Genomic DNA, 25591 nt, shown 5'->3' with positions numbered 1-25591 from the left:
CAACATTGACTTTTCCCATCTTTTGTCATCTTTGCCAAATGGCATGAAGTATGACCTCAGCATTCTTTGATTTCAATTGCTTTTAATTTCAGTGAATTGGACCAATATTCCATATGATTATTAATTGGAATCCTTCTGAGAGTTCTTTGTTAATATCCTTTACATACTTTTCTGTTTGGAAATGACTTTTGATCTTATAGTTGTTTTAGTTTGCATTCTCTCTGTCTCTTTCCTCTCTCTATCTTTCTCCTCCCACCTTCATGTGTGTGTGGGTGTGTGCGTACACGTATGTACAGATATCTTTCAGATATTTGCCTCTAATTAGTCCTTGTTGCATTGATTTTGTTTTTTCCAGACTTTTTCAATTTTACATATTAAACATTTTCTATTTTTTCTTTTGTCATCATCTCTCTCCATTGTATGGTTAGAGATTCTTTTCCTATCATTGAGAGTGGGTAGTGTGGGACAAAGGGAGAGAATATGGAACTCAAAGCTTTATAAATGAATGTTAAAAATTGTTTTTGCATGCACCTGGGAAGAAAGATGTACAGGGAATGAGGTATGGAAATCTATTTTGCTCTGTAGGAAAAGAGAGGGGAGGAGAAGGGGGGTGAAAGAAGGGAGGGCAGATTAGGGGAAGGGTGGTTGGGGTGGATACTGTATTAGTATAGGGGAGGGGAGACATGGGGAGAAATTTTGCAATTCAAAATCTTTTGGAAGTGAATATTGAAAATTGAAAATAAATTATATAATAATTTTTTTAAAAAAATTCTTTCCCTAGCCATAACTGTAAAAGATGAAAACAGATCTTCTTTCCTAATGTTTGAAAATAGCATTGTCCATAATATTTAGATAAAGGAAGCAAGGCCAAAGACAGGATTAAGACCTCTTAAACATTTATCCTTGATCAAGAATTTGAATAAAATCTTAAGCCATTTTTCTGAGGTCTAAAAAATTGGACTGAATTCTCTCTCAGTTATTGATTTTTATTTTTGTAATAAACTAGAACCCTCTATACACTAAGAAAAAATATAATTAAATAAATGGACTTGTGCAATTCTAAGATAAAAACAGTTGGGGGGAAAAAGGTATGAGAGAATTATTGTCCTATAATATTCCAACTTCAGGTTCACGTATCCCAAGTGTTTAGATAACTCTTATGGAGACCCTATGCCATATCTCTTAGCATTTTAGAACTGTCCATCAAGGCTTCTTGGCAGAGATACTGGAGTGGTTTGCCATTTTCTCCTCCAGTGAAACACCTTTTGTCTGAAATCTTTATGACCTTTCCATTGTGGGTAACCCTGAGTTATAAAAGCTCCTCCACCATGACAAGGCAATAATCTAGGAGGGGCAAGTAGAGGCAGAAGAAATGGAAGCAGTGTCAGATTTTATATTCTTGGGCTCAAACAAAGATTAGTGCAGATGGTAACTTCACTCATGAAATTAAAAGACTCTTGCACCTTGAAAGGAAAACTGGGGCAAATCTGGACAAAATACTAAAAAGTAGAGAAATCACCTTGCCAACAAAGGTCCATATAGTCAGTTACTCTTTTTCCAGTGATAAGATATAACTGTTAGAATTGGACTATAAGGAAAACTGACTGCTACAGAATCAATGCCTTTGAATTATGGTTCTGGAGAAGACTTTTGAGTATCCTTTGCATAGCAAGAAGATCAAATGGATCAATATTTTAAAAAATTAACTCTAACTATTCATTAGAACAGGTTTGTACAACATACCACCCAACAAAGGATTTCAAGCAGTCCTGGAAAACATGTAGAGTATGTGAAAAAAAGTAAACTCACCTTCCACTAGTCACTACTGCGCTTGTAACTTGGCAAGTAGATTGCCACTGCCAATTCTCTCCTGTTTGTCCTGTGACTTGAATGCAACCAACCATCCTCAGTCTGTCTCTGCAGGAGCTCCCCACACATTTATAGCTAGAGTTTATTGGCCTTCAATGCTCAACAGTTTATCGAAATAAACACAGAGAAACCAGCCTTCAAGACATCTACAAGAGTTTGGACAAGTGGAAGTTTACCAATCTGCTAGATGGTGCTTTACAGGTTTTCAGCATATTGGCAGTACCTAAAATGTGAATAAACCTCCATTATGAACTTGAATAGAAACAAGCAAAAATCAACTCTAACAGATGAACACTTAGAAGATATTTTGAAAACATTGATTTTAAACATGATTCCAGAGTACAATAAACTGATCGCTGACAAGAAGTGCAATATGTCCCATTAACTAAATGTAAATAGTAAGAAATCCTGAAAAAAATGTATTAAAACTTGTAATACTTAGTTAAGCAATTTATTAATGTGATTTCATGATAAATAAAAATTTTAAGTAATAAGTATAATTAATTGATATTAGTTGAAATTTCCCTTTTTAAATATGATTTATTTACAAAATAGCTTAATCATTTAATTATATCTTTACTTGAAAGTGAGCAGCTAAAAATTTATATGTGACCTAAAGAAGTTTAACTTATTTTAATTTTGGCCTCTACCTACTGCCAAGTTGTACAGGTCTGCATTAGAAAAACGAATACTGAAGCTAAAGTTGAAATACTTTGAGAAGACAGGACTCATGGAAAAGCCTGATGCTGGGAAAAATTGAAGGTAACAAGAGAAGGGGATGACAGATAGTGAGATACATAGATGATGTCACAGAAGCCATGGAAGACAAAGTTTGGGAGATAATTGAGTCCAGAAGGGCCTGGTGTGCTATGATCTATAAGGCTATGAAGAGCCAGATTTGACTACATGACTGAACAAAGACAAGAATGAAGCTTTTAGTACTCATCTGAACTCATGTATTGCTATGTATTTCCTGAGGTTCTTGTTTTGGCAGGTTGAATAAGCCTCACAATAATAGCAAATTATTTAAGAAAAATGATTTCCTAGTTATAGGGGAAAAAAAAAACATTTGTAGAGGATATGTTTGGGTGTGAGGTTTCTCACCTGAATTTTGACCATATCCCTCTTTGTGAATTATTTTGAAAACCTTGTCTTCCAAGAACAAATGTCTATGTAAGACTAACCAACAACAACAGTGACCCAATCATGCGCAATAACTTTCCCCAATTATTTAGTTATTTATGTAAATAATATTTTGTAGCTTTGCTCACATAATTATTTTATGTACCATGGGAGCTGAACCCCCAGTTAATTTATGCATTATGCATTTATTTTGGATGGAATTTCTTTTTCTAACTCTTCCTGATGAGTTTGATTATATTATGGAGAAAGACTAATTATTTGTTCAGATTTATTTTGTATTTTGCTACTTTATTAATTCCTTCAATTAATTTAAGTGGACTCTCTAGGGTTCTCTAAGCAAACCACCATGGCATCTGCAAAAAGCTATTTTGGTTTCTCCTTTGCCTGTGCTTATTCCCTAAGTTTCTTAATGTTACTAATATAATTAGGATTTTTAGAAGAATAGTGACAATGGACAGTAATGCTTTACCTTTAACATTTCTGGAAAAAACCCTTTTCAGAAACTTTTCTCCTTTAAAGATAAAACTCTATCTTGATTTTAGAGAGATATTTTTACTGTATTAAATATATATTAATTCCCTTTTAAAATATATTTACACAAATGAATGTTGTATTTTTCAAAAGCATTTTTGTGTCTATATAATTGCATTATTTTTTGTTACTTTTACACTTAAGATGATCTGTTATATTTATATTAAAATATTGAATCATGCTTGCATTATTGATATAAATCCAACCTGATCATAGTATATATAACCTTTTCAATGACTCTATAGCATTTTTTCCTAATATAAAATTCAATTTTTATTGATATTCAATTGAGATATTGATATATAGTTCCTCCCTCACATTTTACAGATATTGCTTCCTGATTTAGGTATTAGGCCATAATTGTCATTGAGGTAGCATATTTTACTTCTCTATTTTTCAAAAAAAAATAATTTTCATAATATTGGAATTTTTCCTTGAATAATAGAATTCACTTGGCAATTTAGTCAGTTTTTTTCCTCTAGAGGTATATATATATATATATATATATATATATATATATATATATATATATATATATATATATATATATATATATATATATATATATATATATATATATATATATATATATATATATGTGTGTGTGTGTGTGTGTGTGTGTGTGTGTATATATGTGTATATACACATATATATACACACACACACACATATACATATATATACACACAAACACATACACATATACACACATATGTGTGTGTATTTCTGAGATTTGGCTATTTAAGTTTTTATATTTGTTGTGGTGTAATGCCTGCTTTTGAAATTTTCTTGTAAATATTCATTTCATTGAAGGTATTAGTTTTGCTGGCATAAAATCAAGTAAATTAATGTTTCATGCTTTCAAAAATTCCTCCATCTGTTATGAGTTCACCTTTTTTCATTTTTGCCAATTTAGTTTCCTACTCTTTTTAAAAAAATCAAATTAGTCAATTTTCTGCTTTTTATTAGTTTTTAAGGCACCTAGTTTTATAAACCAATTCAGTGTGTTATATTGTTTTCAATGTATTCTCTTCCTTGATTATTAGATTTTCTACTTTTGTATTTAATTTAGGGTTTAGGGATTTGTTGCTTTTCCTTCTGAGGGACTTGAGGGGATCATTTCAGCAAGTGGTTAATTATGAAAACTGAGTGAACCACGCTGACTCCATCTTATGACACAATTCTGGAACTAGCTCAGTTCCCTTTCTATTCAATTATGGGCCTAGTCCAATTTCTGTCTTGTGTAAAAATTTTATTTAATTGCAGAATTCAGAGAAAACTTTATTGCATGTTTGAACTAGCCTTGTGTTGTTGGGAAGCTAGACCACTTCTATTTGTTGCTTAGAGACCCTTAACTAAGTACCTGGATTATACTGACCAGAAACTCAGTCAAATGCAAAGACTGATGCAAGGAGTTTTCTCACAGTTGTACATCTCTAACAACCCAAGTATCTTGTCTGAAAACTGACCACATACTGATCAACTAGTTATTATTTCTATGTTCCTTTGATTGTTTATAGACACTTTAGGTAGAGTTGGACAACTTCTTTTCTGATTTTAGGGAATTATACCTATTCACTTTCTCCCTCTCAACTTGGAAAGTTCCTAATCATTCATCCAATTAGAAATCAGCTTACTTAATGTTGTATTGTTTCCTTTTAATTAATTGGCTTTATTTAATTGTTTTCAACATTTAAATATTTAAAACATTAAACATTAATATTTTAATGTTTAAAAATATTTAATACTGGGGAGCAGAGCTGAGATGTCAGAGTAGGAAGGTGCACATACTCTAGCTCTTCCCCCACTGCCCATAAAATACCTGTAAAGAAAGACTCAACAAATTCTAGAGCAGCAGAAGACATAGAACGATGGAGTTGAGGAGGTTTCCAGCCCAGGGTGACCTGGAAGGCTGATGGGAAAGGTCTGTTACACCAGGATGCAGAGCAGAGCCCAGGTCAGCCTTGGCCACTCTACAGTGGGGGGAGCTGGCCATGGGGGAGCAATCCCCAGCAGCAGAGGTTCTCAGATCCCTCAACCACAGGTGTCAAAGGTAGCTTCAAAGGTCAGTGAAAGGATTTTTCTAACTTGGTGAGAAGGGAGCCAGGTTCTCCCCTAGCCCCATCCCCAGGTGGTTGCAGCAAAGGCAGGAGCAGTCAGGGTTGATTGTTCCATTGTTGGAGAGCTCAGCTTAAAGCCACTAGGAGAACTGAGCAGCTGATTTGAATCTCAGCAGGGAGCCAGTCAGGGAGTAAACTCCTCTCCCTTGATTGTGCCATCTTGGAGGAACTGAGATCTTACAGGTCCCCAAAGAATACCCTTCTCTTGACAAAGGACCCAAAAGTCAAGTAACTGGTTGGAAAAATACCCAAAAAAAGGGAAAAAAATAAGACTATAGAACAGTATTTTCTTGGGGAACAGGTATTCTCTCCCATTCTTCCAGATGAGGAAGAACAATGTTTACCATCAGGGGAAGACATAAAAGTCAAGGTTTCTGCATCCAAAACCTCCAAAATAAATATGCAATGGTCCCAGGCCATGGAAGAGCTCAAAAAGGACTTTGAAAATCAAGTAAGAGAGGTGGAGGAAAAATTGGGAAGAGAAATGAGAGTGATGCAAGAAAATCATGAAGAGCAAGTCAACAGCTTGCTAAAGGAGACCCAAAAAAATGCTGAAGAAAATAACACCTTTAAAAGTAGGTTAACTCAATTGGCAAAAGAGGTCCAAAAAGCCAACGAGGGGAAGAATGCTTTAAAAAACAGAATTAACCAAATAGGAAAGCAGGTTCAAAAGCTCACTGAAGAAAATAATTCTTTAAAAATTAGAATGGAACAGATGGAAGCTAATGACCATATGAGAAACCAAGAAATTACAAAACACAACCAAAAGAATGAAAAAGTGGAAGATAATGTGAAATATCTCATAGGAAAAACAACTGACCTGGAAAATAGATCCAGGAGAGACAATTTAAAAATTATGGGACTACCTGAAAGCCATGATCAAAAAAAGAGCTTAAACATCATCTTTCATGAAATTATCAAGGAAAACTGCCCTGATATTCTAGAACCAGGGGCAAAATAGATATTGAAAGAATTCACTGATCACTTCTTGAAAGTGATCGAAAAAGAGAAACTCCTAGGAATATTATAGCCAAATTCCAGAGTTTCCAGGTCAAGGAGAAAATATTTCAAGCAGCCAGAAATGAACAATTCAAGTATTGTGGAAATACAATCAGGCTAACACAAGATCTAGCAGCTTCCACATTAAGGGATCGAAGGGCATGGAATAGGATATTCCAGAACTCAAAAGAACTAGGATTAAAACCAAGAATCACCTACCCAGCAAAACTGAGTATAATACTTCAGGGGGAAAAAGGTCATTCAATCAAATAAAGGACTTTCAAGCATTCTTGATGAAAAGACCAGAGCTAAAAAAAAATTTGACTTTCAGACACAAGAATCAAGAGAAGCATGAAAATGTAAACAGGAAAGAGAAATCACAAGGGACTTACTAAAGTTGAACTGTTTACATTCCTACATGAAAAGATAATATTTTTAACTCTTGAAACTTTTCTCAGTATTTAGGTAGATGAAGAGATTATACACACACATACACACACATACATACATGCATGCATGCATACATACATACATACATACATATATATATATATACATAAAAAGATAGACAGAGACCACAGGGTGAGTTGATTAGGAAGGGATCATATCTAAAAAATAAAATTAAGCAGTGAGAAAGGAATATATTGGGAGGAGAAAAGAAGAAATAGAGTGGGACAAATTATCTCTCATAGAAGAGGCAAGAAAAAGCTTTTCCAGTGGAGGGGAATGGGGGAGGTGAGAGGGAAAAATTGCAACTTATTCTCATCCCATTTGGTTTGAGGAAGGAATAACAGGTGCACTCAATTTGGTATGAAAATCTATCTTACACTATAGGAAAGTAGGGGAGAAGGGGAGAAGCAGGGTGGGGGGGCAGGATGGAAGGGAAGAGAAATGGGAGGAGGGAGCAATTAGAAGTAAACACTCTTGGGGAATGACAAGGTCAAAAGAGAGAATAGAAGAAATGGGGGTAGGGCAGGATGGAAGGAAATATAGTTAGTCCCACACAACATGACTATTATGGAAGTCATTTGCAAAACTACACATATATAGCCTATATTGAATTGCTTGCCTTCTCAGTGGGGATTGGTGGGGAGGAAGGAAGGAAGAGAAGTTGGAACTCAAAGTTTTAGGAACAAATGTTGAGAATTGTTTTTGCATACAACTGGGAAATAAGAAATACAGGTAATGAGGTATAGAAATTTGTCTTGCCCTGCAGGATAAGAGAGAAGATGAGGATAAGGGAAGGGAGGAATGTTAGAAGGGAGGGCACATTGTTGGAAAGGGCAATCAGAATGCAAGGTGTTTTGGGGTGGGGGAGGGAGAGATGGGGAGAAAATTTGGAACTCTAAATTTTGTGGAAATGGATGTTGAAAATTTAAAATAAAAAAAAAGTAAATTAAAGAAATATTTAATACTCCATCCAGTATTGAGAATATAGACTTAAACTAAGGAGGTCTGTTTTTTTGTTTTTGGGGGTTATTGCCATGCATTCCTTCCTAAATCTATATACTCTGAGGATTGAACCTTTGTTTCTTCAATCATTTCATCTTTCACCTGACACATTTCCTAACTTATTCCTAATCCAATGTTTGTTCTTTTCTCTTAAAACAAACAAAATGAAACAAAAGTTACCCCCAAGTCTCTTGTTTGTCTTTTTTGCCTCTTTAGCACTTGAATACAATAGGTTGTTTTCTCAAGGGAATCTTGTCTCTTTTTCCACCATTAAAATGTAAGCATTTTATCTTCCTTTAGCCCCTTCTACTTGTCCAAAAGAATTAATCTTTCTTGGTTTATCTTGTTTTCTGTGTTTTCATTTCAAAAATTGTAGCGAGCTCTTATCTTTCCATTTTGTAGCACAGTGGATAGAAAGCTGGACCTGGAATCAAGAAGACCTGAATTCAAATGCAGCCTCAAACACTTAATAACCATAATGATGGACAAGTCACTTGCTTTCCCCCTTCCTCAGTTTCCTCACCTGTAAAATGGTGAAATAACAACACCTAACTCTCAGGGTTACTGTGAAGATCAGATGAGATAAAATTTGTAAAGGGCTTAGCACATTTCCTGGCATACTGTAGACATTTAATAAATGCCTGTTTCCTTCCTTTCTATTCTATTAAAGTTTCATTTTGCTTCTGTATAATCATGTTCTTTATGCTTTTGCCCTTTGAAATGTAGGTTTCTAAGATATACTGTCCTTGAAATACAGTCTAGTGTGATGCTAACTGCAGTTTGTACTTAACCTCTTTCTGTCTGCTTGTAGTATTTTTTCTTTAATTTGGAAGCTCTGGGACTTTGTATATGACATTGCTGGATGTTTTCAAGCTGGGATTTCTTTCAACTGGTAACTCATGAATCTTTTCTATTTTCATTTTATGCCTTGTTCTGGTTAGTTTTCTTAAAATATACTATCAAGATATTTTATTTGTATGTGATTTTTCTGCAATTCTAATTATTTTTAAAAGTATCTCTTCCCAACCTATTTTCTATGCCAATGGTTTTGATACTAGTTATTAAATACTTTCATAACCTTTGATTTTTTCCCAACCTTTTAACTTTGCTCAAGTATTTCTTATTGTTTGTTTGAATTATTGAATTATATTTGATCCATTCTATTTTTTTCTAGATGTCACATAATTGGGCAAAGTCTTTTCCTATAAGCTATGTATTCTCCTATTTTTTCCTTTCTTCCAACCCTTCTTGGAGTCATTTTTATATTTTCTTTGAGCCTCTACTTCTACTTGAAGAGTTCCTCTCTTTTCTCCTGGATTTATTTCATTATCTTTGATTAACACCTGATATTTCTTCATTGTGTTTGTTAGTTTGTTATTATTTCTTTTTTTAAATTCACATCTCTAGACTCAATTCCTGAATTAGGCCTTTGTGCTAGAGCTGGGATCCCCATCCTCTTACCCTTCCCCCCTCAACTTCTGTGACATAGTTAGAGAAATTTTTGTTCTGTCATCTCTTTAATATGGATATTTTTGCTGCTGCAGTTCTTGATGGGGTGATTAGTGTGAAGTACTATCCTCTACTGCTAACTCTGCCTGTCTGTCTGTCTCTCCCTCCCTCCCTCCTTCCCTCTCTCCCTCTCTCCCTCTTTCTCTCACCCTCCCTTGGGGCCTGGGATGTCTTCAGGGAGAATATCTAATTGAGAGTAGAATTCACCTCCTGCTGTGACCCTTTAGCTCAACCATCAGATACCAGTGATAATCGTGGGCTTTCTAAATGTATATCCTAAGGGTACCTGCTGATTGAGCTGCTCTGGTCTTCTACTATCTCTCAAATGCTCAGATGCAGGATTTAATTCTATCTCTTGCTGATGGTTTACTAGAACAGGGCTGAGATTTCACTGCTTCAAGTTATGTTTATAGGGATTTATACTAGTGTTATTACCCGCTAGTCTTTCTTTCTCAGAGCCCCTCCAGCTTTCAGGTCACATTTACCTTAGGAGAGAGGGCTAGTTTTCAACACTTTTTCCCTCCTGTTTTACAGATCTTGGTGCTAGTTCTAGGTACGCATCCTCTCTGAATACCTATAGGATTTTCTTGGACTGGCTAGAAGAGCATATTGCTGTTTCTTTTGGGTCTTTTGGGTCCTTGTTCCATATGACCCCATTCCATTGGGGGTGTATGTTGGAGAGGTGGTCTATTCCAGGACCTTTCTTTTTGTCATCTTAATTAGAAGTCCAACAGAACCCAATGTTGTAAGAGTTAACTTCAGTATTAACTACTATCCTTATCACAATCATCACATGCGTATTGAGTGATTATGTTAAATATTTCATCCCCCTCATCTAAGCAAAGTTGCACTGAGTCACTTTACCGGTTTGTAAGAAGGTCATATTTATCTCTACCATTTCTCTCAGGTACTGCATATCCAAATGAGAGGGTTATATTTTTGTTGTTGCTCATTTTTAAATTTGTATTTTCAGTTCCAAATTCTCTTTTTCCTTCCACCCCTTCCCCATATATTAAGAATGTAAGACATTTGATGTCCACTAATATATATGGAGTCACACAAAACATTTACACATTAGGGGCAGCTAGGTGATGAGGTGGATAGAGCACCAGGGCAGGAATCAGGAGGACCTGAGCTTAAATCTCACCTCAGACACTTGACACTCACTAGTGTGACCTTGGGCAAGTCACATAACCCTAATTGCCTCATCTTGGGTCATCTCCAGTCATCCTGATGACTATCTGGTCACTGGATTCAGACAACTCTGGAGGAGAAGTGAGACGGGTGACCTTGTACAGCCTTCCCTTACTCAAAACAAAGTCAAGTGCAAGTTATGTCATTATTTTCCTGATGGCATAGTCTTCTTCAGAAATGAAGGATGAACACACATTTATACCTTAGACATGTTGGAGAATTATTTTTTAAAATCGGGACAATAAATTTCAATCTGAAATCAAAGTTCATCAGTTTTCTCTCTGGATGGAGAGTCCTATCTAAAGGGCTCGCAGGAGCACATTAGAATTTTTCCAAAGTGTTATATTTATCAGACTAGCCAAGTCTTTCGCAGGAGATTGTTATTACAATATTGATGTTACTGTGAAAAGTATTTTCCTTGTTTTGCTCATTTCACTTTGCATCAGTTCATATAAATCTGTTCAGGTTTTTCTGAAGTCATTCCCTTTGTCATTTCTTACAGTGCCATAGTATCCCATCATGACCATATACCACAAGTTTTTCATCCATTCCCCAATCAGTGGGCATCTATCCCTTCAGTTTCTAATTTTTTGCCACCGCAAAAAACCACTGCTTTAAATATTTTATACATATGAGTCCTTATCTTTTTTCTTAGATATTTTTGGGACACAGACCTAGTAACAGTATAGCTGGGTCAGGGGGTATGCACAGTTTTATAGAAAGGGCTATGCTTTAACACAAGTAGCATTGTGTTACAGGATCACAGAAATATAGAAACAGAAATTTACATTTGGATGGGATGGTAGATGAAATCTTATTCAAAACTGATCCCCCCCACCCCAATTTAGTTTTATAAATGAAGAACCTAAGGCTTAGAGAGGTTAACTGATTTGCCAAAGATTAGGTAGGTAATAAGTGGAAAAAATTTTAGGTGTCCTGAAGCCAGTGCATTTTCCCCACTTATACTACCTAGCCTCTCAAAGATCTATAATTCCTATGAAAATGTTTCCTCATGAACTGGAATCTATGTTATTGTCATGAATGGGGAAGGAATTTCAAGTTGAGATTAGATCACTAAGTCAAATTGAAATAGAACTTCAGATTTTCTCCTCTTTATTTGAAAGCACTGCCACAGGAAATGGGATTTGTGACTAAAGGCACTTTTGAGTTTTGCTTTGAGTTGTAACCAGTAGATAATAGGACATTTATTAAGCACTAAATGTTCCAATAGGGGAAGGCAAAAATAGAGGGGACCTGGAAAGGGAAATATGGGGAAATGGGGGAGGGAAGGATGGTACTCACACTAGTTCAAGGCAGTTGACATGAAGGTAGAACAGACCAGAGAGGGATCTAGAAAAAAAAATGAACAATGTGGCTAGTGTTCTCTAAATGCAAATGCCCTGATAAGATACTCTGATATGGTAATCCTAGGCAGGGACTCACTGAGTAGGCTTCTAGGTCAAGTCATCTTTAGATGGGCATCACAGCTTTTGAGGCAGTGGAACAGACTCAAGAGTAAAGTGGAAGTGAAATGAGCCAATGGTGTTTCAGCCTTCTGTATCATCGAATAAAGAAGACTAGAACTTGATTCTTCTCCCATATTCCCTCTCTCTCTTAATCATCACTAGGTTCCTAGAGTTACAGCAATTCAAGAAAAATGATCATCACCCCAGTTATCAAGTAGAGAGAGAGCCCTGTGGTAATTATCATTAGCTTTTCTGATGCTAGACATTATCCTCCTTCAAATTGTTCTTACTAAGATGCCTGGTAAAGCAAAGAAAAAGGACTTATGATGATAAGATGATAAACAAATGGGCAGAAGAGACCTCCATTCCTTCACAGGTATTGCTTGTTTTGTGATTTGATGTTTCGGTTAACATTTCCTGAAGGAGGTGATAAAAATCAATAAAAATATCCAGTGTAAATTCCCCATGGTGATAATTGGGGTTGTTTACTGTTCTGATTGGGAGAGGAACAGTACTTCCTGGGAAACTCTAAGAGATTTCAGTAGAAAAGAGTAACTTGTCTTTGCCCTATGTGTGGTGTGAGTAATAAGCTGCCTATCTAGCCCCTGCTGACCACTGAAGCTTCAGGTAACTCAGCCCACTCAACCTGAACAACAAGAAACAGAGGAAGCTGAATAAATAATTGACAGCTTTCTGGTGATTCTGAATCTACTCTCTGCATTATTAGATGTGTTTTTGACATTGTAGTAGCAACCAGAGCAATCCTTTAGCAGATGGATGGGCTGAGTCTGGGATCATAGGTTGAAAAATAAACTTAAGTTGTTGGTTTAACAATATGATAGCTCAGTAACTGACTACAAATTCCAGTCCTAAGAGTCTAGGTTCAAACTTCCTTAAGTCAATTTCCACAAACTTATGGAGAGCCTTTCTCTAAAAAACTCATGGCTACCTTCCATCTTTCAGATTAGTGTCTTTCCTTTTTTGGTACCCACTCTCTTCTTTTGTCTTCACTCTGCCTCATGTCTTCAATTTATTCCCCCTTCTCATCTTCTCCATCCTTTCTCAACAGCATGGGCTTGGAGTAGAGGAAACAAATCAGAGAAGATGTACATCATCCTGCCAGTAGGAGGGCTTGTTTTGAAATGAAGTTCTGTTGGCAGGAGACAGAAATTAAAAGCTTTCCAACAAGAAGTGGGACACAATTCTCCCTCACCTCATCCCATCTGAGATCCTAGGTCTAATATGTTCTATTTGATTCATAGATCAAGAGAAAACTTTTTAATGGAGGAAACTAGTAGCAATAGAAGAAGACTGTGAACTGCCTGACTCAGGACTGAGTCTGTTCTATTCAGATGGGTTCTTCATACCCTGTAGGGACTTGCTAATGCACCCATTTAATACATGGTTGGCAGGACAGCAACTGTATCCTGCCAGATATGTACTCCATTTGGCAAGAGCAAAGAGGCTGCTTATCTTTTAAAAATGTTGAAAACATGCCAAAGGGGTTTACTTTTATTAATGATGACTGGAATTGACTTAGCAATATCTTGCCCATCAACACCCTTTGCCTCCCTTTCCTTTCTGCTACTTGGCCAGGGCATTTGCATTTAGAATATAGTGAACTCCTATAATATGAAAGGCACCAGCAGGGCTAAGCAATTACAATGGTGGTCACAGACAAAAATAGCCATAGGCAAAGGGAAAGGAGGAAAAGGGAAAGGGAGAAAAGGAAGGAGATATATTTGTAGGGAGGTTGGGAGGAACTCCTAGAAATCTCCTGAGTTTTCACTTTTATTTTCTACTCTGTTTTTTTTAGATGGGTCACTACTGATAGCATTGGCTTCTATATAGATTTCATGCCCATATTACTATCGATTTGTTGTCCCAGTTCTAGGAAATGACTACTGTTTTACTGCATCCGTGGGACCATTTATGGTAATGACAATGAAGGTCCTCATCTCTGTGAATCATCTGAAAATATGACCCAGCTATCCCCATATCAAAAACATGGGTGGAGAATGGGGGTAATCTACTGTAGGTTCATAGTGCTATGTTTATTTGGTGATTGATGTAAACTAGTTTGATTAGATCCTTCATACAGAGGAGGAAGAAGAAGAAAAGGGAAAGTGTTTTGTTCCAGACCAGACTTACACCAGTCTGGTAGTTCAAGTTCAGGGGAAATTAAAATGAGAAACTCTTACATCATATAACATTGTACAAAAGAACATTTCTTTAATAACAGTATGGAAAGGATATTTAACAAAGATACAACATGAGCTCAGTTGGATGCAAATCCACTTAATTTAGAGACACTCCTGTTACGGTGCATTGATTTATATAACAACATTTATATAGCAAAATATCAGCTATTAATGCAGTGAACCTTTTATGCCTTAGATGCTGAGGAAGATACCCCAGTGGCTAGGTTCTTAGTCTCCTGTGCTAAGCAAGTTTCAGGGATTGTTTCCGTGATCTTCTAGAGAAATACTAGCCTACTCTACATGTCAGGGACTTAGTCATAATAAAAATGCTCCCACTACAAAGAAAGAGACTGCTAGAGTCACTAGCCATTAGTATAGCCCTTGATTCCAAAGAAATTCTATCAACCCATGTGTTTCAGCTTATATGACCTGTCCATGACTAGAGTATTCAAAGCCATCTGGACTCATTTACAGTTAAAAGCCTCATGGGTCCCTAACATATGAGGGCTACCAGGAAGAAATAACTGCCTAGACTGAGCTGGTTTCCTGAGATTCAGTTCTCTGCACATGTAATTGCACTTCCCTGCATGTGAACAAAGTGTGGACTTCTGGGCAACTCTAAAGTAGAAAGGTCACATGTATTGTCCACCCTTGTTTTTTTTTCATAGATAAGTGTTACACTCATGGTTTATGATATTATACAGTAAATCTTTTAGTCAATTTAAGATAAGTGTAGTTTCATCTCTCTCCTTGGAATGATACTATCTTAATAAGTGAGTTTGCATCTCTTCAGATATCTAGCTTTGTAAATAGTGGTGCTGGTGTGACTATCTTTGATAATGAAAAGATTTATCATCTTAATTATGAAAAGTCCAAGAGTTTGATATTTTCCCTTGTTTTACAACTGAAAAGAAACTGAACCACCTTGTAATAATATATAATTTCCAAGGATGAACATAAAACATATCAAGAGTTATAGGAGATTTGAATCCATATAAGAATCAAGCCCCACTATTTTCTACAGTATACTCTCTGATGTTAGGAATTGTTATTATGATCCTCTCAAGAAGAATTTGGTCTCTGGAAAATAATTACTTTTTCTTTGGGAATTGAGTCATCATGAAGAAATAATAAAATATTTGCCTAAATCCTAAAAGATTTATTTCTACAGGGTAGTTTACTCTCTGCAGGATGAGGACTTTTATGATGATTTACATGATATAGAAAGGATAAGATTCAACTAGAACACAGGAAACCTAAGTTCTAGTGTCCTTCCTCTCTTCCTGCCCCAAACACAAATTTCACTTATTAACTGTGTGAGCGTGGGCAGTTTATCCTAACTGTCTGTACCTCTTTTACCTTATTTTCAAAAAAGTATAATAATACGTGCCATAAGCAGATGATCTCTTGAGTTATTTTCAAAAAACTATAATTTCTGTGAATAGGCTTATTGACTATTTCTGACTATAATGAATATGGTTTGTCTACTAGTATGGATTCAAAACATAGTAAAATAGTAACAGTCATACCCCTAAACATACTAGACATGTGTAAAGTGTTCCTGCTGTCTGGTAGCTGATTAGTTTTCTGTATCTTAGCAATGTAGTGGATAGAGTGCCAGGCCTAGAGTGAGAAAAAGTCATTTTCCTGAGTTCAGATCTGGCCTCAGACACTTATTAGCTGTGAGGTTCTGGGTAAGTCACTTAACCCTGTTTACCTTCATTTTCTCATCTATAAAATTAGTTGGACAAGGAAATGGCAGATCACTCCAGAATCTCTGTCAAGAAAACCCTCAATGGGATCATGAAGAGTCAGACATGATTGAAAGGACTTATCAACTTTTCATTTTACTGATTCTATTATCTCAAGGGAGCAGAAAAGTCAGACATGGCACAATCTGCTCCAGTCCTATCTCCATTGTTACAGACATACAACATATGACCCTAAAGTACAACGGAGAGATTCTGATGACAGGATAGAGGCATAAGAGGAAGTAGAATGGGAAAATGAAAAGACTACTAGATTTGGAGTGAGAAGATGTAGGGTCAAATCCTGACTCATTCCATTTACAACATGTGTAACCCTGGATAAGTCACTCGGTTTCCTCATCTGAAAAATGAGGACATTGAGGGAAAATACTATACACAATAGCTAAAAGAAAATAAATAGAAAGAACACCCAACAAAACTGGATGATGAATGTAATTATCCATATATTCCTCAGAAAAGAGATGATAATATGAATTTCCTGTCTTTCTTTGTAGTAGTTCATATATTATGTATGTAGAACATTACATGTACTATCAGACACTGTGGGCGTGTTTTGTAACAGTAATTGTTGCTGATTTCAGGGAGGGGGAGATTCAGCCTCTCTCCCTTCTAATAAGGGTCCCCTTTGCTCTAGTACCATATATTCAATGACTAGGTTCAAACCTGAAGGCACTTGATTTCTGAAGAGAAGGCCTTACACTCTTTCCCCAAATCTTTGCTTCTTTCTACACTCTCCCTGTATCACATACACTGGAACCATGGAGCAAATTACTTCAAGCTTGGGTTTGGTTCATGTATAAAATGTCCCTGAAAGAGTGAATAAAATTTGCTGGATAGACAATGTAGATTAAGTGTATAGGACAGCTATTTGTTTTCTTTAAATAAATCACTATACACTAGGTTAGACCTATAAATGGGCGTTGACATAAAAATTCAAATAAGTAGCAAGAATGTTATAACTACCATTATAATTTCTAGGGATGTTGACATCAGGACATGAAGCAGTTTATAGGAATGAGCAGTTGTGAACCTTGAGCCTGTGTTGTAATCCTCTCCATATCCATGTCTTCTCACAAGTCAGGCCAGTGTTTGGGTCCATACACTTGTCAGTGGTCTTTTTCTTTAAGAAGAACTAAAGTTTGCTCAATGCTCTTCCAGCTGCCAGTCAGCTTCTTTGGATATTTCAAATTCCCAAGGTTGCCTCTATGGCTGCACATGTCCATCTCAGGGTCATTACTTAGTCACCACTACTCAGGAAATAAACGCAGAGCAAATTTTCAGCTCACGCACCAAGACATACAATGTGCATTAAATGCCATGGTTTCAAAGACATTATGCTACTGAGATGGGGAAAAGGCACCAGCTGTTTCTTTCACTTCTCTAGAGATGGATAATTAGGATTTGTTTCACAAACAGGGAAAAAGAGGGAAATGGCTGAGTCAAATGTTAAGGTCTATGGAGTCAATGCTTCTTCTTGCTTAGTGGTCAATAAGAATATTAAATCACAGCGCCAAGTCCTCAGTTGGACTAGGTGAGTGGTAGGATGCTTTCCTTAACTACCTATGGAAGCCTGTGAATGTAAGGAGACTAGTAGGAGAAGATGGAGAAGATGAAGTAGAAGTTCCAGTAGGGGATGGGTTGGTTGTAAAATGGATTCCTACAGTTCTTGACAAGATACCAATATAGCAAGGACTAGAATATTCTTAACAATTTAATGATTATGAGAGAGATGATCAGAAATGCTCTTGCATAAGTGATTCTGGTAACTTCCAAAGACTCAACATGATATTGTTAGACATATGGAAGCAGTCTTGTACAAAGGGAAAAGATCGGATCTAGAGTTGATGGGTTATATTCTTTCTTTTTATTCCCTGCCAAATGGTGGTTGATTGATTGAATGACTTGGGTTTATATGTTGCTTTTGACATTTGCCACATTCATGCCTTCAGAAAAGTTATTTACCCACTGTGGGCCTCAGTTTCCTCTGATGTAAAATCAAGAGGTTGAATCGAGGTCCCTTCCAGCTTGTAATATATGACTTTTATGATCCTATGACTTTGTTAAGATCAAAGGAGGCAGCTGTAGCAAATATGATAGCAAGGAATTACTATCAAAGCAAGTTTTTTGTACTGTCTTACTGTTGCAAATCTCTCTTGGTTTTTTCTATTTCCATCTCTGTCTTTCTTGCTTGTGTTTTTGTATGTATGTATACACATTCTCCATTGTTTAAAGATTCCAATAGCTCTTTGCTTCTTAGTAGATAGTTATTTGAGTTGCTGGGATCAAAAAGCATTCCTAACTTAGTGGCCAGTCTTTAACCCTGAGGTGAAAGGCCTCTCTAAGCATTGCTATCCTGGATTTCAGGACCTCAGGCCACATCATTAAGCCCCTATTCAAAATCTTTTCATATTTATGGAAACTGCCAGAGTTTATGCTATATTGGCATAGCCCCCAGGAACCTTGGTTCACTTTCATGGTATGATAAAACCTCAGAGTAATCTCTAGAGTGATAAAGGAAGTTATAAACACACATAAATTATCTAAAATAGCATTTTCTTCTCTCAATAATTTCTTGTAAAATTTAATCTAAGATTTTGGAAACATAGAAATATGCTAGAAAATTATCAACAGTTTTCAGATCTGCTGAGTTACCCCATGACCTTAAGTAGCTTAATCAGTCACTCAGAGATCCTTGTAGCCTGGAGAAGCTTCTGAATTTGAGAGGTATAAGATGAAATGTGGATTCCAAATGGATTTTGCCATAGGTCCAGTCTGCTTTTGGGCATATAACTCTGAATCTCCTTCTTTAAAGGAAGAGGAAATAAGAATCTTCCAGTTTATTACATTTAACTTGACAAATATTAATTAAGCACCTACTATGTATTCCACCTGGGATAGGTACTAGGGATGCATTTATTGTGTTTACTGTATGTCAGACACTGTGTTGAACACTGGGAATGCAAATATAATCAAATTAAAAAAATCCTTGCCCTTTAAGAGGGCATTGTGAATGGGGGAAGATAAAACAGAAAGAATATGCTTGAGTTTAGGGTTGGGAAAGAGAGCAGGTTTGCCCATTGAGGTCTGGTGAAAAATGAATTCTGGATAGAACTAGGGGCAGACTACAGAGAGAAATGGAGTGAACATGTTTGACCTGGACACTTTCCTTAAGATGGAGATTCCAAAAAAGAATAATCAAACAGAGGAAGGGGCTGTAGGGGTGCAGTGATCTTCCACAGTGAGAAGGCAGCTATGGAACATGAAAAAAGAAGTCTGCAGAGGCTAGAATAACCCGAAGAACAGTCCCTGACCTCAAGGAGGTTACATTTTACTGGAGGTTAGATGGGATTGGGATAAAATACATACATCATGCAAAGCCAATGTCAAATAATATGATGGAGTGGGAAGTGGTAAAACTGGTTTACCAGGAAAGGTTTCCCATGGAAGAGGGACAGGGCTTTGAAAGAAACTAGAGACTCTAAGAAGCAAAAGAAGAGAGGGAGAATGGAGAGAGAGCAAGCCCATTCAAGTGACAAACCATCTAAAATCAAGTTAAAGAGGTCATGATCATATTTGTGTAAGGCGGGGGGGGGGGGGGGGGGGTTGGTTGGTTGTGCAACATTCCTGATTTGCCCTGGGGTGGGCCATTGTTGCTTAGAGCCTAGTCCATGCCTGTTCCAGGGCCTACTGTGTACAGAATGTACCGTCTTGATTTCTCTGCGAGCTCCTAATAAACTCTGTTGAACAAACAGTCGTCTATTTACACTTTGACAAGCTTTATTAGCTTGTGTCTGTGTTAGGAGCGTTGCATACCCAGGAGGTTGCAGCTAAAGCCTCGCAACCTGCCGAAGATGGCTTGAAGTGGGAGGGAAAAGGAAACAGAGCCTAATCAACCTGTTCCAAGGGTCAGAGGCACTGGAGGAGGTGACAGCACATCTCTTTTAAAAGGTAGTTATTTTAAAAGCCCAAGTGTTTAATGGAGCTGGAGCCCAACTATACTTATTAAACAGGGGAGCTCTGGCTAGGGTGGGGAATTTGCTGCTTCAAGACCACAAGTGGCTCTCTAGGTACTCAGATATGACCCTTTTAGAGACCTTGAGGACCTAGAGGGCCACATATAGCCTTGAGGTCGCAGGTTCCCCAACTCTGTTCTATTTCCTTGGGTGCAGCCTTTTGACCAAGTCCGAGTTTTACAGAACAAATTCTTTTATTAAGGGGATTTGTTCTGTGAAGTTTGTATTCAGTTAAAGAGCCGCCCTTGAGGACCTAGAGGGCCACATGTGGCCTTGAGGCCACAGGTTCCTTACTTCTGCATCTGGTGGGTAAACTCACATGCAACTATTGTTTTCAAGGTAATGGAGTCTACCAGCTTTGAGTTAGTGGTAATAATAATGATATTTACAAACTTCTTTTTCACTGACTGTCTGCCATGCCTGGAATTCTGTCCTTCCTCATCTCCACCTCCTGGCTTCTCTAGGTTCCTTTAAGTCTTCCCTAAAATCTCTCCCTGTGTAAAAAAGTCTTTTTATACTCTTTCTGGTATATTCCATTTGTACTTAGCTGTTTGCTTGCTCTATTAACAATTAGATTATAAATTCCTTGAGGGTAGGGACTGTTTCTGTCTCTCTTTACATCCCCTGCTTAGCACAGTGCCTGTCTTGTTGTTATCTTCGAGTTTCACACAAACCCTGTGAGCTCAGAAGGTCATCATCCTTAGCCTGGGATGGACAAACCCTTCTAAGAAGTCCATGAATAGGTTTTTCTGGGGTACTGTGAACCTGGATGGGGACAAATACTTCTTTAATCTCTGCTATCCTATAACTGAAATTTAGCATGTCTTTGTTGTAGACAACAAGCTTTAATCTGAAAGGGCCCGTCAGCTTCATCAAACTGCCAGAAAGGTGGATCACACACAAAAAAAGTCCACAACCTCTGCTCTAGAACTACAAGGGACCTCAGCTGCCATGAAGTTCAACTCTCCTGTTTTACAAATGAGGAAGTTGAGGCCCAGAGAAGTTAGATGACCTGCCCAAGGTCACCAAGGTAGGAGGTGCTGCAGCTTGGATTTGAACTTAGATCTTTCTGATTCCAAAAGCAACTCTCTCTCTTCACTATTTTATGGTGCTGTGTCTATATGATAATGAAATAACTAAGAACCCTTATTTCCCCCAGAATCAGATTATTTAGACTGAATTAAATGTTATTATATATTTCCTCTTCTCCAACCCTACTTTATATGTACATACATATATTTAATATGCACATTATATATTATAATTTAAGTATATTATCATTTTGTAGATTTTTACTTGGCTTGGTATGAAGATCTTTGTTCTCATCCAGTGACTGGAGTTTATTCATTAGAACTATATGATATTGATTTTTAAGTAATTTATATTGGTATTAGAATGTGCCTCAAACTCAACCTGGCTGTGTGACCTTGGGTAAATTGTTTAACATCCCAGTGCACTGGAAAACTCCCGGAGATTATAAAGTATAGATGAGTTAGCAACATGGAGCTTCATTGACAGAGGGAGTTTCTACACTGGCAGTTCTCTGCATGAAGGAATTCTCAGGTTCATACAGCCTGTACATTTTTTGTAACTACAGCTAGATAAAGATGGAGATTAAAGATTTAGGGAAGAGTTTCAGATCACCACCTCTGATGTTCCCTTTTTGGCTCCCCTTTACTCTAATCTCCTACCCCAAATGGTATCTGATTTCTTCCCTAGGATCCCTGTCTTCAGCTTCATTAATTGATCATTCCTTTGTTGTGTCCTTAATGAAGGTGGTGGTTGCTTAGCATTTATATAGCTTTCCATTTGTGAAGCACTTTACAGTCATTATTCTTTATTCTCAAAAACTGGGTCAGGGTCATTTTTTCCTATGTTAGCAAGCAATAAAGAAAGACTTGTGGCTAGATGGTAACAACCTGCAGGGTCACACGGTGGGTCGGAGAGCGTCCTGCGTTAGCACCCCTGACAGCTTTCTTTCTGATTATCGAAGGTCTCCTGAAAACAGTTGAGAAATCTCCCTTGTTTCTTGCTTGGACAATTTATAATGGGTGAAGTCAACAAGACCCGCAGCCACAGCAACGACAGCAGCCCCACAGAAAGCTCTGCTGAGATAGGTATAAGCAAGCAGAAGCCTGAAAGGTGAGGTGTTGAATATAATGAGAGCTCATCACCAGGAACTTACCTCCTTGGTATCCTCTGAGAAAAGGGTTTAATGTGACAGGCTTGCCAGTCAAGGACAAGTTCGGATGGCGGCAAGGAAAATAAATACCCACCTCCAGTCCCTTACAGCTCAAGTGAGCTCTCCTTCATCAAAAGCTTGATGTGTGGTAGTTCATGTTTCATTACCTGGGTCAGGAAGAGTGTAAATTTGGAGGCCATATATTATAATTTTCCCCTGTCTTGAACTTTTAACAGCACAACTCTGGCTTGAGTTCCAGCCTTGAAAATCTATGAGCTCTTTTCTACTCCAATGGAGCATTGAACAGTATGCTAACCCAATAGCTAGAGCATGCACAATTATGGAAAAATTAATGCTTTGCTGAATCTTTCAACAGAGAACACCTAAGGTTAGCATGGCAGAGGAAGCTGCAGTCTGTGCACGACCCCTGCTACCTTGTCTCATTCTGAGGTGGCTCCTTTTCCAACAGAAGTTAGATGAATTGCCCTGTAATTGAAATCGCCTGGGGTTTTCACTTTGTTTGGTATGTAAATGATAAGAGTTCAAGCATTTCCATGTTTTCTGACAGATATGTCATCAAACAAAATGGCCAGGTGTTTTCAAGGCCTCGGATCCATAAGCAGAAAGGAGATCATAAAACGTAAATATTCTTGGGACGTTAAACCAGTCCCGGAGATAGCCTATAAGGTTAAAAATTCCTCAATAGTCGTTATGTAACCTTAAATCTCAAGTCTTTACCTAGAGACTACTTTTAAAAAGTGCTGTCCTAAGTCCCAAGCCAGAGAAGAATAACGGAGCTTAGGTATTTGTAAACTGGCACTCTTATGGACAGAGGTCTTCTCTTTTCCTTTGATTCATTTAGAAAATATGCATTATCTCCAATATGAATCAAGAAAGGTAGCATGGTGTAGTAAATAATAGAAAACTGCCATGGGAGAAAGGAACACACGAATTCAAGTCCAGCTTTTGACACCATCATGCATTGTCTGTGTGACCCTTGGCAAGTCATGTGGTACTTGGTGGTACTGTGGTACTCAATGGTACTGGTCAACTTTGTTACAACCATAGAAAAGTTTTTTATCTGAATTGGTAGAATCACTTTCCTCGTTGGGAAAGCCCTACACTAATAAAATCACAGGTTTTATCCAGGAAAAAAAAATCAAATCACTGTATTAGGCACTGGGAAAAAAAAATACATATAAATAAGAAAAGTACCCCTCTTAAGAAGTTTAGGTATTAGTAAGGGAAGGACATACATACAAATAATAAATAGTCATAATCTAAGAAAATACCAATAAGTATTACTTGAATTTACCAAAAAAGGGATGGGGTGGGGCTGAAGAAAATTTAAGGTGAGAGAAGGCTGCTTCTGACTGATGATCAGGATATCATATCAATATGTAATATATAAATATGAAGAGACCCTAAAAGACTGTTAGAGTTTAATTAGGTAGAAGTGGGAAGGTAAGCATTAAAAATGGAGGGATTACCTGTATTCGACGTAAATGCACTAGAGTGAAAGACACGTCCGTAAGTTTGAAGAAAAACAACGTTTATGCAAAGGTGAAATGGGAAAATTGAAAAGTAAGTCGAGTTTAGATTATGTAACATTGTGCTTTCTATGTTAAATACTTTGGGCTTTATTTGATTATTATTTTATAGGTTGTAGGGGACTATTAAAAGTTTTTGAATTGTTGAGTAGCATGGTCAGAGATACTTTAGGGTTAGGAAAACCAGTTTGATAGCCTTTTTATGACGGTCAGTCTGACATGCATGAAAAGTAATTACATTCTTCATGTTTTTTATTCTGTATTTTTTCTCTCTCTCTCTCCTGGGAATAGACCCCAAGGAAGTCAAAATTAAAAAGAAAAGTCACCATATATGTGAAAATAATGCTAACAATGGTGTGTGTGTGTGTGTGTGTGTGTGTGTGTGTGTGTGTGTGTGTGTGCCAGCAAATACTAAGAACATGTTAGCTGAACAATGACTGGAGAAACTGTGGTGTATGAATGTTATTGTTCCATTAATAAAAGAAGATTGAAGAATTCAGAGAAACAGAATCATATGAACTGATACAACATGAATAAAACCAAGAAAATAATAAAGCAATTATTTTAACAATATAAGTGTAATATATAATATATGGCAAACACTTAACCAATATATATACTTACTTACATGTAATATACATACAAAACACTTAACCAATAAAATAGCCAATATATAATAGAGAAACATAATAATATATAATATCGAAAGGTAGATGACCTCTGATTACTTCTAAGGCATCATTTCTTCTCAAGAAAACAGATGATTAAATATGTTTCCATCCTGTGGGTAAGAGGTGAGACACCAGGAGCAAGGATGTTATCTATGCAATTGGAGAGCATAGAATCATAGAAGCAGAGATGGAATGGACCCTATAGTCCTTCTAGTACAACCCCTTTCATTTTACAGCTAGAGACACTGAGATCCATCAGGAAAATATATTTGCCTGAAATCACACAAGTCCAAGTGGTAGAGATGAGTTTGGACCTCAGTGTCTTTTACCACAAATCCAATGACCTTTGTTGCTTGGTTTTGCTTAACAATTTATTCTGTTATAATGGATTGTCCCGTGGAAGTCAGATAATCTGAGGAAGTTATAAGATGTGAAAATAAAAGGCATCAACTAAACTTAAAATTTAAAAAAAAAAGCAAAACTCAATTAATATGTTGGTAGCAATCTTAAGAATGTTATTGTTCATTTTAGGAAACAACCTAGAAGTTCAAATGTTATCACATTGCTTTCCAAAGTCATGGCAGAGCTTTCCTTTGGTTCATTAAGTTTTACTTCTTTTTAATTGATGAAGATAAAGACAAGGGAACGGAACACATGTACTTTTTTGCACTCAGGAGGAATGAGACTTGTGGCTTTCAAACATATGCTGTTAGAAGCCTAGGAATATTCAAAAACAAAAAGCAAGGTTGGCTAAGTTAATAAAACCCCAGATATTGAAATGAAAGCAGAAAAACTCCTTTAAAAATACAGAATCTTCACATCACAGATTACAAATATTTGGAAAGGCTGGATCTTTGAATGGGTATTTCATTTGTTTTTCCTCTTATTAGTATGTATAGTTTCATGAGGGCATAACCACCGT

At 36.9% G+C, this 25591-nt stretch overlaps 1 protein-coding gene across 5 annotated transcripts in view; it reads left to right on the top strand.

Annotated features, from left to right (window-relative positions):
* Positions 1-25591, top strand: part of RASEF (RAS and EF-hand domain containing) — an 825381-nt gene that overhangs the window by 563425 nt on the left and 236365 nt on the right. For 3 of the 5 annotated variants that reach the window (XR_011966205.1, XR_011966206.1, XR_011966204.1), the window contains exon 21: positions 21102-21296. The exons of the other annotated variants lie outside the window; for them this stretch is intronic. The gene's annotated coding sequence lies outside the window, so the exon portion shown is untranslated. The remainder of the gene's footprint in view (positions 1-21101; positions 21297-25591) is intronic. 5 annotated transcript variants of the gene reach the window in all.

This window comes from Notamacropus eugenii, chromosome 1 (assembly GCF_028372415.1).
Source record: "Notamacropus eugenii isolate mMacEug1 chromosome 1, mMacEug1.pri_v2, whole genome shotgun sequence".
Classification (NCBI taxonomy): domain Eukaryota; kingdom Metazoa; phylum Chordata; class Mammalia; order Diprotodontia; family Macropodidae; genus Notamacropus; species Notamacropus eugenii.
This window is presented reverse-complemented; position numbering and strand designations above follow the sequence as displayed.